Source organism: Capricornis sumatraensis, chromosome 13, assembly GCF_032405125.1.
Source record: "Capricornis sumatraensis isolate serow.1 chromosome 13, serow.2, whole genome shotgun sequence".
Lineage (NCBI taxonomy): Eukaryota > Metazoa > Chordata > Mammalia > Artiodactyla > Bovidae > Capricornis > Capricornis sumatraensis.
In genome coordinates this window covers 68,005,140-68,020,296 of record NC_091081.1, presented here as the reverse complement: position 1 = coordinate 68,020,296, position 15,157 = coordinate 68,005,140, and the positions used below count along the sequence as shown (strand labels likewise).

The following is a 15,157-nucleotide window of genomic DNA, read 5'->3' as shown; positions in this document are numbered from 1 at the left end:
CTGCACCAGCATGAGAAGCGCCATCTAGAGACACTGGGCACTAAGATAAACAGATCATTCAGTAAAATGGAAACCATATAGTAACAACTGATGTCAGCATCAACGAACATTTTCAAACAACTACAACAGATTACTATATGGATGTGTACTGAGATCAGAGAAACACTCCCTGTCTGGAATCTAAATCCAATGAAATGAAATCCTACCAACTGGGCAGTTTTCAAGTACCCAGTTACTTCTTCCTACTGTCTTTTCTCTATCCACCACCTGCATTTTCACCCTTGTTTGCAGGTTACTCTCCATTTTAAGCTCCCATCTCCCCGCTTATAGTTGGACCTTTTGAGCATCTCCTTTCCTTCAGCAAGTGTTTGAAAGAAAAAAAAAAACCACCTAAGAGAAACAATAGTGGGAAGCTGATTCTCAACATTACCTAATTTTTCCAACCTGTTACAAACTGCAACTAATAAAATCAAGAGGGAGTATTATTCCTTAAACACTCATGGTAAACCAATACCAAATGAAAAGGCCAGGTTTTGACAATGCAGTGAAGACCCTTCTGGAAATGGCTGGTGAAATGGCACTCCTTGAAGGCCCATATTTCACTAACTTGGCAAAACTTCGTTTCAAGGTCATTTCCAAATGCTTGTCTTGTGCAGAGCAGCATGCGTGGAGCTACACTAGTGTGGCACCAGGTCAATCCATTAGTCATTGCTGGAGTGAGCCTTCTGTGGAGAGGCAGCCTGCTTCACAGTCAGATGGGCTTCAGAAAAGCATGCCAAGAAAACTTTAAGATTTGAAATGTTACAGAAAAGAAGGTCGCAGCATCTTTTAATTGCCTACTATCTGTGCAGACGGTGGCTTTTCATATTTTTATGCAAAGATTACACATTACCCAGTGTGAAAACCGGGTTAAAAAATGTGGTAAGTGAGTCTGTGCATATGTCTTCAATTGAGTACAGTCCTGAGTGCCAAGCTTTGACCAAGCTGATCAGACTGGAGGTCTGTGTAAGAGCCTGAAGTGGTGGAATCTAGTTGCTATAGCTGCAAATTAAACAAATAAATGAGACACCGTGGAATGCAGCAAAATAGCTGTGGTCTGATGAGTTCATATTTGCCATATGTGTGAATATTAGCAGTCACATTCTGAGTTTTAGCAAAGTTCTTTTCAAGAAGTGCAACAGAGGGCACATGCTTTAAAATAAAGAAAGAAGACCTGAAGTCTATGTCCAAAGGTAAATAGTTTACGTTTTGTAGGAGCTATTAAGATATATCATTAACTTTTTAGGTTAGGAGTATATACAAATTCTGTGTTGCAATAAATACAAGATTTCCACCCAGGCACTTTCCCTGGAAGCTTTAGATAGAGCTTGACACTAACTTGTTACTTAGTATTTGATAATGAATTAAAATCATTAGCTAAAGAATATTTTCATTTTAATATTTTATCTTATCCCATCCTATTTTATTTTTTAATTGGAGTAGAATTGCTTTACAATGTTCTGTTAGCTTTTGCTGTACAACAAGGTGAATCAGCTATATGTATACATATGTCCCTCCCTTTTGAGCCTTCCTCTCCTTCCACTGGACTTCCCTTGTGGCTCACCCATCAAGAATCTGCCTGCAATGCAGGAGACCCAGGTTCGATCCCTGTGTCAGGAAGATACCCTGGAGAAGGGGATGGCTACTCCCTCTACACAGCCCCCATCCTTCCCCTCAAGGTCATTGCAGAGCAGCAAGCTGAGCCTCCTGTGTGACACGGAACTTCCTACCAGCCGTCTATTTCACACATGGCAGTGATACATGTCAATGCTGCTCTCTCAGTCTGTCCCGCACTCGCCTTCCCCCACTCTGTCCACAAGTCTGTTCTCTACTTCTGCATCTCTTTTCTTGCCCTGAAAACAGGTTCATCAGTACCATTTTTCTAGATTGCATATGTATACATTAATCAAGAATGTCTTTCTGACTTGCTTCACTCTGTATGATAGGCTCTAGTTTCATTCACATCACTACAAACGACCAAATTTTGTTCCTCTTTGTGGCCGAGTAATATTCCATTAGATACATGCACCACATCCTCTTTATCCTCCATCCTATTTTAGAGGACTTGCATGTGTTTGGCCTACTGTGTGGCAGGCACTGGGGCTCTTTACTTCCATGGCTACCATCTTATGAATTCCCACAGTAAGTTAAACATTCCCTGCTAGTGGGACTCAGCAGAGAAATACAGACAGACTGCCGAGCAGAGAATTCTACTGTCACTAGCCTCTTAAATTATGTACACTACACTGTAGCGACCGACACTTTACAGACAAAGGTCTGCATAGTCAAAGCCATGTCTTTTCCAGTAGTTGTGTATGGATGAGAGTTGAACCACAGAGAAGGCTGAGTGCTAAAGAACTGATGCTTTCAAACTGGTATTGGAGAGGACTCTTGAGAGTCCCTTTTACTCCAAGGAGATCAAACCAGTCAATCCTAAAGGAAATCAACTCTGAATATTCACTGGAAGGACTGATGCTGAAGCTGAAGCTCCAATACTTTGGCCACCTGACGTGAAAAGCCAACTCATTGGAAAAGACCCTGATTCTAGGAAAGACTGAGGGCAGGAGGAGAAGGGAGTGAAAGAGGATGAGAGAGTTGGATGGCATCACTGACTCAATCACTAACATTTCAATGGATTTTGAGTCGGTGATGCCATCCAGCCATCTCACATCAGGTGGCAAAACTATTGGAGCTTCAGCTTCAGCATCAGTCCTTCCGATGAATATTCAGAGTTCATAAAAGGAGAGTTGATAAAAGGATTGATGAAAGGAATGTTGATAAAAGGAATTGATAAAGATTGATAAAAGGCATGTTTATTAATCTTTTCATTCCACATATACAGATAGTGGCAATGTGAACAGCAGCACTTGGATATATAAGATAATTAGATCTATTACCAGGTCACATGAATTAATGTATTTGATAAGGATGAAAAAGTTTGCATTAAAAGGAAACATTTCCACCAATCGGCCAATCTTTGTACTTGGGTTAAAACATACTTTAACTGGATCATTAATTACAAGCTTCTTCTCTGAATATGGATATGGCAGAACAATGGGGAAAAAAATCACTCTTGCTCAGATGAAAAGGAAAATAATTTAAAATGCCAGATATGTTTACCAGTGTCTTCATGAAATATGTTTGTGAGCTATAATGACAATGCACATTGAAAGGCATCTCTTTAAATTGATGTTGACACTCCACGGGGAGAGGCTCTGGGGCCAGGAAGTCCCATGGGGTCGGGCAGCACAGCATTCTACCCCCAGCTAGTCCACTCACCAGCGGGGTGAGCTTGGACAAGTGGACACCATTTTCAGTAACAGTTACTGTGGCCTGCTCTTTCGTTCTGCCACAGGTATGGCAGTTTCATTTAAATACCTGTCTTGATCTTAGAATCAAGCATCCTCTCCAAGCACAGTTACAATGTGGTTACAATTTACTGCTCTGACAAATCAATTGCTTTGTTACTGACTTTCCTCAGTGTGGTCTCCAAGGCAGCTTCAATGCAATGGCACAAACTTAGGCACTGCGACTCAGAACAAAGATTCCATCATTTTATTAACTCCCAGAATGTCCATTCAATGATCCTCAAGTTCTTAGCCTTGTAGCCTCCCCTATCCTATAGTCACACTGCATTTAACAATAATAACTTTAAATCTTAGCTTAACCACATAGCAGTCAGGTAAGAATGATGTGGAAGTTTTAGTGTAGAGTATTTAGTGAAACTGGGCTTCCCTGGTGGCTCAGCAGAAAAGAACCCGCCTGCCAGGTTTGATCCCTGGGTCGGGAAGATCTCCTGGAGGAGGAAATGGCAACCTACTCCAGTTCCTGCCTGGGAAATCCCATGGACAGAGGAGCCTGGTGGGTTACAATCCATGGGGCTGCAAAACGGTGGGACACGACTTAGGGACTACACAACTACAACAGCGGTGAAACTGCCAAAAAAGTTAATGGAAGCATGGACAAGACTAATAAACAAGGACTCATAAGCAAGCACTTGCCAACTCACATAAAACTGTCAAAACAAATGTAGACAAGCGGAAGCCTGGTCAGGGAAGACAGTGTGATAAAGGGCTTGTGTACCTCAATAAACGTTAGCTACTGAGTGTGCCCTTCACCTTAGAGTCTATGCTAGATTTTGGAGGAAAGGATGAAATAAAGAAGTTGCTCTCCTTTTTGGCCTCATAGCTCATTGGAGGAGTAAACAAGTAAGTTAACAGTAATCACACAATGTGATAAGAGAAACCACAGGTGTAGGAACAAGTGTTACAAGTGCAGTCAGAAGACCCACTCAGACACCGAGGAGCCTCTGGACCACTTGACTCATAGGTGATGTCTGAGAAGGAAATATATAAAGGGGCTGCAGAACCTCAGTTCTTCTAGAAAATTAACAATATGGAGAGAGGTGTGGAGAGGAGACAGTGGGGAGGCAGAGAGATTAATTGAGCTCGATGCCTCAGTTCAGCTGATTTGATGACGACGCCTTGATCTAAAGGAAGGATGGTGAAGGTAAGAAGGCTGGAGCAGATTCGGCAGCTACTTTGGAGGTACGGATGACACGGCTTGCCAACCTAGCGTGGTGGGTGTGGTAGAAAGAGGAATTTTAGATGCATCTTGCCATTGTTGAGAAGGCAATGCAAGATGCATTACAAGATTTAGAGGAGGGGTTACATGAGGTTGTTTCAACACATTTATATGGTTTAACATATTAATATGTTTTTCTCAAGGTCCTCATGTCAAATGCAGAGTGTCATTCCTCATGAGAAGTTGGACCAGGAAGTACAGACTTGGGAACAATCCATGCAGGGCACAGACTGAAGTCATGTGCAAACAGGACTGGTGTTTTGATCTTGAATAATGGATGAAGGGACTGGGCAGATCGGTACTTAAAAAGAACTGAGTATCTTATGAGAGTTTTTCCTAAGCTGAAGACCCCAGAGTCTTGGTCCACTGTTGAAGTTTCATCACCAGAGATGCTGAAGCAGAGGCTGAATCTGCCAGGATATTATTCAAGTGATTTAAATATCACATGCAGTATGCACCAGATGATCTTTACAGTCACTTCCCAAGTCTAAGATTCTGGAATTCTGTGCCTCTGTGATAGAAAATGCAGCTTTTTTCCACTTCACTTTCTTTGGCAGCCATCACTGATGCTTGCTGAGGTTGGAGCTTCAATTAAAAGGGAACTGGAAAGGATATAGGGATGGACTTCTGCCAAGGAGTTAGGTCTGTGGCTAATGAATGATCTGTCTGTGGTAGTGAAGAAGGAAGCCAGTTCCTAGGACAATACCTTTCTGCCTGTCTCCACCCCTCCCCCAATTATGAAGGGCTAAGGGCAAATGAATGGGAAACACATGAATGAAGTTTACTTTGAAATATCTATGGATTTAAGGATTAGGGGTAAAAACACTTGAGTAAACCACACGTTGGGTTTTGCTGACCCCAAAATATCTGAATATAATTTATAGACCTTTTGATGAACTCGCACTACTGCTGGGCCTGCTCATCTATTAAATGTAGCAAAGAAAAGAGTAGGGTGTAAGCCAAGTAATAGCCTTGAATTCTACCCTTGCATGGAAAATCAGTTCTACAAAGGAATTTGTGATGCCAGGAAGTTGCTTTAAAAAGCATTGTCTGACTATTACCCTAGAGGAAAAATAACCAGTACCCAGATAAAATAATCAATATATTGAAGAGCTTTTCAATACATTTGATCCAAGCTATTATTTACCTGGCCTATAGCTCTTAAATGTTCCAGAGACCCATGATGTGTTCTTCAGACATCAATTCTGGCTATTTCAGGCAGGAAGAACAATATATGTACAACCAACAAGACCCTTGGGGGGACAGAAGGCCATGCACATAAGATTTGGCTGCAGTGAAAATGAATTTGAAAAGTGAAGTGAAGTACAAGTTAGGAATAAAGTAAATGGTTTGGAATCACACTCTCTGTCAACAAGTATGGAAGGGAAAAAAAAAGAGTGGGATAAAAGAGAACAAGAGAAAGCATGGACATAGAATATTGATAAAGTTGATTCATTTATGCAACAAATCAGGCACTGTTCTAGGAGCCTGGGATAAATCAGTCCCTGAAACAAAGATCCCTGTCTTTATGGAAATTACATTCTAGCAGAGGGAGATAGACAATAAGCCATAAATACAACAAATAACAAAACCATATAATATGTCAAGGACATTTAATGCCATGAGGGGAGTAGACAGCAAGGTAAGGGGATTCCGGGGGGTTGGGGGCAATTGCAATGCCTAATAAGCTGCTCAGAGTAAGCCTTATTGAGAAAGTGAGACTGAGCAAAGATTTGAGGGAGGCGAAGAAGTGAATCAAGCAGATCTCCAAGGGAGAGCATTCTAAGACAAGAAGGGTGTCTGGTGTGTTCAAGGAACAGAACAGAGGCCAGCTCAAACTACTAACATCTATTGTTTCATCAGATGATTACTGGGTACCTATACTATGCCAAGGGCTATGCCAGGTACTGCAGAGAGAAAAATTAATCCCGAAATTCAGAAGCTATAAAGGAGACATGGTATAAGAAACCACGTGATTTGGCCTTGCCATCGTGCCTTCTTTACCCTAGGGTATTTTTAACCCCCTTTCCCCTAGTCTTCCTCTTTCTCATCTCCTTACTCCATGGGCCCCTTTCTGCAGCCGTTTCTCTTCTCAGTCACAATGGTCCCTCCTTTATTTTCTCTTCTCCCTATTCTGCCCCTTCCTCATCCCAGCCTCTGTCTCCTCCTTTCCACTTCTTTCTTGCTTCTTTCAGGATTTTTTTTTTTTCATTATCTCTGATTTTCTGTAGTTTAACAGTGATACTCCTAGGCATAGTTTTTTTGGCCTTTATCCTGCTTGGTGTTCGCTGAGCTTCCTGGATTTGTGGTTTAAGGTCTGAATTTAATTTGAGGGAAATTCTCCATCATATTTCTTCTGTTTCTTTCTCTTTCTTCTCCTTTTGGTAATCCCATCATGCATCTGTTATACCTTTAGTCATTATCCCACAGTCCTTGGATATCTGTTTTTTCAGTCTTTGCTCTCTTTACTTTTTGGTTTCTGAGGATTCTATTGATACGTCTTCTAGGTCACAGGTTCTTTCCTCAGCTGTGTCTAGTCTACTAATAAGCCCATCAAAAGCATTCTTCATTTCTGTTACAGTGTTTTTATTGCTAGCACTTCTTGGCTCTTTCTGAGGATTTTCATCTCTCAGTTTATACTGCCCATCTGTTCTTGCATGATGCCTACTTTATCCATTAAAATCCTTAGCATATTAATCATAGTAGCTTATTTATTTAATATTCATTCGGCTGTGCTAGGTTTTAGTTGTGGCACCTGGGATCTCCAAGCTTCACTGAAGCATATGGGATCTTTAGTTGGGCATGCAAACTCTTAGTTGTGGCATATGGAATCTTCAAGCTTCATTGCAGCATACGGGATCTTTAACTGGGCACGCGAACTCTTAGTTACAGCATGTGAGATGTAGTTCCCTGACTAGAGATTGAACCTGGGTCCCCTGCCTTTGGAGTGTGGAATTCACTGGATCACTGAGGAAGACCCATCATAGTTGTTCTAAATTCCCAGCCTGATAATCCCAATATCCTTACCATGTCTGGCTCTGATCCTTGCTCTGTCTCTTCTAATTGTGCTTGTTGTCTTTTGGTATGCCTTGTGATTTTTTTTTCCTTGATAGGTGGACATGATGTGCTGAATAAAAGGAACTGCTATAAAAGGCCTTTAGTAATATGGTGGTGAGGCGTCGGGAGGAGAAATGTTCTATAGCCCTATGATTAGCACTATAGACACTTCAATCTTTCAGTGAGACTGTGCTTCTGGATCATGAACTTCCCAAGCGTTTCTCAGGCTTCTCCCCTCCTTCCCATAGGCAGGACAGAAAGGCTAGAGCCAGGCGGAGTTAGTTATGTCCCTCCTGCCAGGTCAGTTAGGTTCTGATGATACCCCAGCAGGTTGCTGCTGCTGCTGCTAAGTTGTTTCAGTTGTGTCCGACTCTGTGTGACCCCATAGACAGCAGCCCACCAGGCTCCCCCATCCCTGGGATTCTCCAGGCAGGAACACTGGAGAGGGTTGCCATTTCCTTCTCCGATGCATGAAAGTGAAAAGTGAGAGTGAAGTCGCTCAGTCATGTCCGACTCTTAGTGACCCCGTGGACTGCAGCCCACCAGGCTCCTCCGTCCATGAGGTTTTCCAGGCAAGAGTACTGGAATGGGGTGCCATTGCCTTCTCCAACCCCAGCAGGTTAGGCTCTGGCTAACTAGTTTCCCTTGAGGTCAGGCCTTGTCAAGAGCTGTGTGTTTCGGTGTATCTCACAATAGTTCCTTTTCTTTTCCCTCTGCTGGAAGCAGGAAGGAATGTTTCTCTGAAATTTACTGTGGGAATCTGGTTGAGCTCCTGGAGGTAAATCTCAAAATATTGTGCGAACCTCTCTATGCCCAGGCAGCCCTGGATCTTTTCACTCTCAGGTTATCCTCTCCGAGCCTCCAGCAATCCACCAACTAGCGTTCAGGTTTCCCTCCCATGGCCCTGGTTCCTACGGTGGTTTCCACTCAGGAGACTCTGCTGCAGTTTGTTTGTTATTCTCTGTATCTGATGGTTGGTCTCACTGACCTTGGGGCAGCAGCATGCTCTATGTTCTCCACTCTCACATGGATCCAAGAGGAGTTGATGATTTCTCAATCTGTTCAGCTTTTTACTTGTTATGATTGAGTTGCAAATCCCAAGTTCCTCATACATGGAACCAGAAAAACCTCTGTCTCTCTACCTCACAAACTTGTTTAAATGTCTCAAATATCATTTAAAAGAATACATTCTTCTCAATTTACAATACTTCTGATTGAAATGATAAATAATAAAAATAATGATAAAAGCTAAAATTAAATATCTTACATTACTGATTTAAAGAGATGGAATAATCAAGTCTTCAAGCCAAAATTTAGACTGACAACATCTGACACCCCAAGCCCAGTGGCCTGGCAGAACTAATGATCACAAATGAAATTCACAGCGGAAAAAGCTAAAATCAGTAACATTGATTATGAAAAAAGCTTGCACACAAAAACAGACTTTAGTAATTTTGTACCTCTCCTCGCTCTTTGGGGTCTTCTTTGTTTTCTTTGGGAGGTCCACTGGGAGCCTTAGAAAGAGGTTCCCAAGAAATTTCTAACCTCTGCTTCAGTCTCACTTTTATTTTTGAAAATTTCCAGATATCTTCTAGTTACTTTAGAATATGCTGGGAAAATTGAGAAAGGTCAGTTTTTTTCATATGAAAAAGAAGGTATTCTTTCAATCAACAGTTTATTTTATGAAATATACAATGTCAGCATGGCAGACTCTATGGGCAATGAAATGCATAATCCTTGTATCCCAGACATGGAAAATTTCCGTAAGCTTTATTATTTACCAAAAGAAGAACATCAAATCTGAGTTTCTACAAAACCAATGATCATCCAAGCAGTATTTAATGCCTTCTCTTCTGGAAAAGACAGATGTACAAGAACTTTAGTAATTACCAAATGTCAAAATAATATTGAACAGAATAAACATTTGCCTAAATTAAGGTTCTCTTGAGGATCAGTTACATATAACAAGAACGACTGACAAATCAAGCATGAGGAGAGGTGGGACTTATTTTCTGTCTCCTGATAAATTATATAGGGAATTAATAACTCCGCTGTGATGATAAGAGCATCCAGGTCATGTCTGCTTAAAGATCTGTGGGATAAAAATAATATCCCTGACCTGCCTCTTGAGAAACCTGTATGCAGGTCAGGAGGCAACAGTTAGAACGGGACATGGAACAACAGACTGGTTCCAAATAGGAAAAGGAGTACGTCAAGGCTGTATATTGTCACCCTGTTTATTTAACTTATATGCAGAGTACATCATGAGAAACGCAGGGCTGGAAGAAGCACAAGCTGGAATCAAGATTGCTGGGAAATATCAATAACCTCAGATAAGCAGATGACACCACCCTTATGGCAGAAAGTGAAGAGGAACTAAAACGCCTCTTGATGACAGTGAAAGTGAAGAGTGAAAAAGTTGGCTTAAAGCTCAACATTCAGAAAAGAAGTTCATGGCATCTGGTCCCATCACTTCATGGCAAATAGATGGGGAAACAGTGGAAACAGTGTCAGACTTCATTTTGGGGGGCTCCAAAATCACTGCAGATGGTGACTGCAGCCATGAAATTAAAAGACGCTTACTCCTTGGAAGAAAAGTTATGACCAACCTAGATAGTATATTCAAAAGCAGAGACATTGCTTTGCCAACAAAGGTCTGTCTAGTCAAGGCTATGGTTTTTCCAGTGGTCACGTATGGATGTGAGAGTTGGACTGTGAAGAAAGCTGAGTGCCAAAGAATTGATGCTTTTGAACTGTGGTGTTGGAGAAGACTCTTGAGAGTCCCTTGGACTGCAAGGAGATCCAACCAGTCCTTTCTGAAGATCAGCCCTGGGTGTTCTTTGGAAGAAATGATGCTAAAGCTGAAACTCCAGTACTTTGGCCACCTCATGAGAACAGTTGACTCACTGGAAGAGACTCTGATGCTGGGAGGGATTGGGGGCAGGAGGAGAAGGGGACGACAGAGGATGAGATGGCTGGATGGCATCACTGACTCGATGGACGTGAGTCTGAGTGAATTCCAGGAGTTGGTGATGGACAGGGAGGCCTGGTGTGCTGTGATTCATGGGGTCGCAAAAAGTCGGACACGACTGAGCGACTGAACTGAACTGAAACTTTTGCAGTGCTTGAAATTTCAAAAGCACTTTATAAACATTAATCAGGTCTTCCATAAGCTAGGAGACTGTCTTATTGTTGCTTTTCCTATTATAGCATCACTGAGAGTCTGCAATCTTTCTAGAGTTTAAATATTTATTTATTGCTTTTAATGTATATTTACTCCATTGACAATGCTTTAAAATTATACTCAGCAAAAGAGAAACGTTCACGGTTCTACTTTTGCATCCAAGAAATAAGCCAGAATAACAACATTGCTTCTTCTAGTGTAAGTGAACACAACCTACTGGGGATGCTCTGTTGGTCTGGGAAATGGTTTTCTTACTTATTAATAAATACCTTCATCCACTTCAAACATGCCTTTCCCATTCTTTAAAATTGCACTTGTTTTTCTCGTCTGGTAACTACACAGTGCCTACCAGGGTGCTTTGCATGTGGAAAGTTTTCAATAAATGCTAGCTGCTGCTGCTGCTGCTGCTGCTAAGTTGCTTCAGTCATGTCCACCTCTGTGCGACCCCATAGACGGCCTCCCACCAGGCTTCCTCGTCCCTGGGATTCTCCAGGCAAGAACACTGGAGTGGCTTGCCATTTCCTTCTCCAATGCATGAAAGTGAAACGTGAAAGTGAAGTCGCTCAGTCGTGTCCGACTCTATCGGCCTCCATATGTGGCAGCCATGAAGATCCTACCACAACATTACATTTTGGAAACTCTGATTCATTTGCTGATATCACTTCTGTTTTCTCTTTGTCTGATTATCAGTGGACTGAGAATAAAAGGTGATAGAAAGAAATAATTGTTGACATTCTTCTAAGTTTGAAAAGTAAATACAAAAGCATCTTTTTTATCACTGACACTAAGTGAAGGTCTAATAGGCACTGTGCGCTGTTTGAATTGCTGGGAATACAAAGGTAAATAGGGTTGCAAGGACAGAAACATTTTTGTTTTGGATATTGAGCTGACTCTAGTTAAAAGTGCCATCCTTTACATGCTTGTATTTTTAGTTGTAATAAATTAAAATTCTTCGTGTGGTGTGCATGTGTGTGTGCATATACTACTACTTAAATGGGCCTGGAGATGACCTACTGTTTGCACAGCAAGGGTATATTACCCTTCCAGTCAGCCATTTCCTCTCCTCTTCTGCAAATAAATTCTAGGATTGCTGAGAGCAAACAAAAAGACAATGGAAAGAAAGAGAGAGAATATTTTCCTTTAGTTCTAATCATGTCTAACTTCTGGCAACTTCAGTGAAAATCAAAATTGAAACCCCTGTGAATTTCAGACCCTGTAAGTGTTCTCTTATGCCTATTTGGAATGCTGTAAATTCAAGACTGACTTGATTCTCCTGAAATAGTGCCATGATAGACTTATACATTGTATCTCAGTTCTGTGGTACAGCACTCTGGATCCCTAGAAATGATGTTGAGATCCTTCAAACAATGAATGTGATTCTATATGTAAGAACACAGTACATTCTCTCTTGGAATTCTTATATTTATAACAACCTAAGCAGGCAATAATAGCAAACAGGCCTGGAGGGCTGTAAGCCATTTGCAGAAATATGTGAAAGTTACAAATTAAACCTAGAAAGTATTAAACAAAATATATTCTATCCTCCAACGTTATTAGATATATTTTTGTAAAACAAAATTGAAAAATATGGTTGAGTAGTAAAATTTAATAATTACAAATATAAATATTCAGTATAATGCAAATACTCCCAATTTTATTTCAGCAAATTTGTGCATGTGTCCTAAGTAACTTCAGTCGTGTCCAACTCTCTGTGACCCCATGGACTGTAGCCTGCCATCCTCTGTTCATAGGAGTCTCCAGGCAAGAATACTGGAGTGGGTTGCCATGCCCTTTTTCTTAATAATGGAAATTCTCACAAAAGTTGAGCTCTACTGTATTAACAAAATATCATTAAAACATTAACAAAAACATCAATTAAAAACAGAATATAATTATAACTAAAGTGTATATAATTTGAATGCTTTCATCAAAATATGAGCATCAAATAAATGTAAAAATTGTAATGAATTATTTTCATATTTTTATAATTAGATATTCAAAAGTACCTATTAAAATTAAATACAATTTAAACAAAGCTGAAAATGCTGACTTAATTTTTTGATGTTTCATAAATTGTATTATACATTTTTATAATAATCATGAATTAAATTATTTGTGATTGCAGTATTTAATGTTCATATTTTAATTGCCAATCCAAAGAATCAGCATCATGTTTTATGTATGTTGTATTTAAAGTTTCATCTATACATATTTAGAGTAATATAAATTGTTTAATATTACAAAATATTCCTTAGCCACCAGATGTAACTTTTTTGTTAGCAATTCTTGAACCATGAATTGGAACAAGAAAAAAGGCCAAGAAATGGTCATGACTTTTCATGAGACAAAATTCATTGAGAAGAAATCTACTGATCTCATGTTAAGAGGACTTGACATGTTCATTAATTTATCTTTTCCCTTTCCTAAATATCTGTGTCACTCAAATCCTCCTTGCATTTCTAAGTAGTGTTTCCTCCAAGAGTCAGAATTTTAACCCATTAAGGTGAGTCAAGGGAAAATTAGAAGCGTCCAGCTGAAGTTCTAACAACTACATACATATTGAACAAACCATTCACTCCAAACATTAAGTAGCACCAGGATCTGCAAAGATTGTGATTTATTCTCTGGCTAGAATGTAACACCGTATAGTTTAGGGATGTAGACAACAGGCCAAATTGCCCAGGACACTATTATACTTCTAAAGCCCTTCTGGTGTTGGAAACTTTCTAAGCTTCAGTTTCTTCTTCTGTAAAAAGGTCATAGAACCACTGTGGAGATTAAACTATATAGCCTGGCACATAGTAGGGTCTCAAAAAATAGTAGCTATTAGTATTTACTGGCAAAGAATTGTGGGGACTGGCTGTACTGAATTAGTCATCAATCTAATGAATATGTACTGGTCCTCCTATATGCCAGGTGGCTAGGCAAAGACTTAGGATTCAAAGGCTACCAATTTGCACTAACCACATAACATCTTCGTGGGGGATACAGACATGTACCATGGAGATATAAAAGTGCCAGGCAAGCACAGCTAATAGCAGAGTGAACTTGGCTTGTGAGAGTGGGGAAAGGCTCCATAAAGAAAACAGTATATACGCTGGCAACATGAGCAGGAGATTCCCAGTGAAGAATGGAAAGGGCATTGTGGGCGGAGGACTGCAAAGACTTGGGAGTTCGGAGTGTATTTCCATATTTAAGAAAAGAGATATGCTAGAGAGAGGCAGAGTAACCATGTCAGGCTCTGGACATGTTTACATTCAATTGACAAGAAGCTCAAACTGATTAATCTGTTTTTAACTAGACCTGAGGTGCCATGTTAATCCTTCTACAGTGTGGCTCGAATTGGACTCAAGGAAAATTCCAGTTCTCTGAGATGTGCTACTTTTGAGGAGTTGGCTTACAAAAGGTTTGATCAACGCTCACTCCTCAGTACAATAATGTTTGTTTGTTACTACACACCACTTTTCTTAAAATATACCAAATCTGGGGGGAGAAGGGAAACACTTATTTTGAACCTCAGACACGTGATTTCCAGTTCTTCATTTCCCTATAATTTCTGCCATGGGCTGCCCTTTCACTAGGAGTACTCAGGGACATGTTCTAAAAATTGACGCAACCAAGAAATGTGAGCTTCTTAAGTTAATAAATGAAACAGCACTCAATTCCAGAGATGGATAGGGAAGACAACACAAAATTCCTCTGCAGAAAATATATCCTCAAATTTTGTCAAGTGATGCGCAAACTGCATAAAGTATTTTATTTGAAACTTGTGAAGGTAATATCAAGTCTAAAGTGTTCAAAACAATTAGACCGTGAAGAAGGAAAAGACGTCACAGCCATAGGCAAACACCTGGGATGAACGGAACCCGACAAGACACCTTCAATGTCTGCAGCAGCCCTCCCAGGGAAAGTAACAGCCTGCCGCTCCTCCAGGGGGAAATTCTTCAAGTACATTAGCCACTTTCAACACAGTCTCACTGATGTGATGTGGAGGAGGCATGGGCTTCCCTGATAGCTCAGTTGCTAAAGAACTGCCTGCAGTGCAGGAGACCCCAGTTCGATTCCCGGCTTGGGAAGATCCGCTGGAGAAGGGATAGGCTACCCACTCCAGTATTCTTGGGCTTCCCTTGTGGCTCAGCTGGTAAAGAATCTACCCGCAATGCGGAGACCTGGGTTTGAGCCGTGGGTTGGGAAGACCCCTGGAGAAGGGAAAGGCTACCCACTCCAGTATTCTGGCCTGGAGAATTCCATGGACTATAGGGTATCCATAGTGGTGCAGGTGGGAATCAATCC

General features: G+C 40.8%; 1 protein-coding gene across 7 annotated transcripts in view; it reads right to left on the bottom strand.

The window, feature by feature from the left end:
• AIG1 (androgen induced 1) overlaps positions 1-15,157 on the bottom strand; it is a 260,489-nt gene that overhangs the window by 131,280 nt on the left and 114,052 nt on the right. The gene's annotated exons all lie outside the window — the stretch shown is intronic.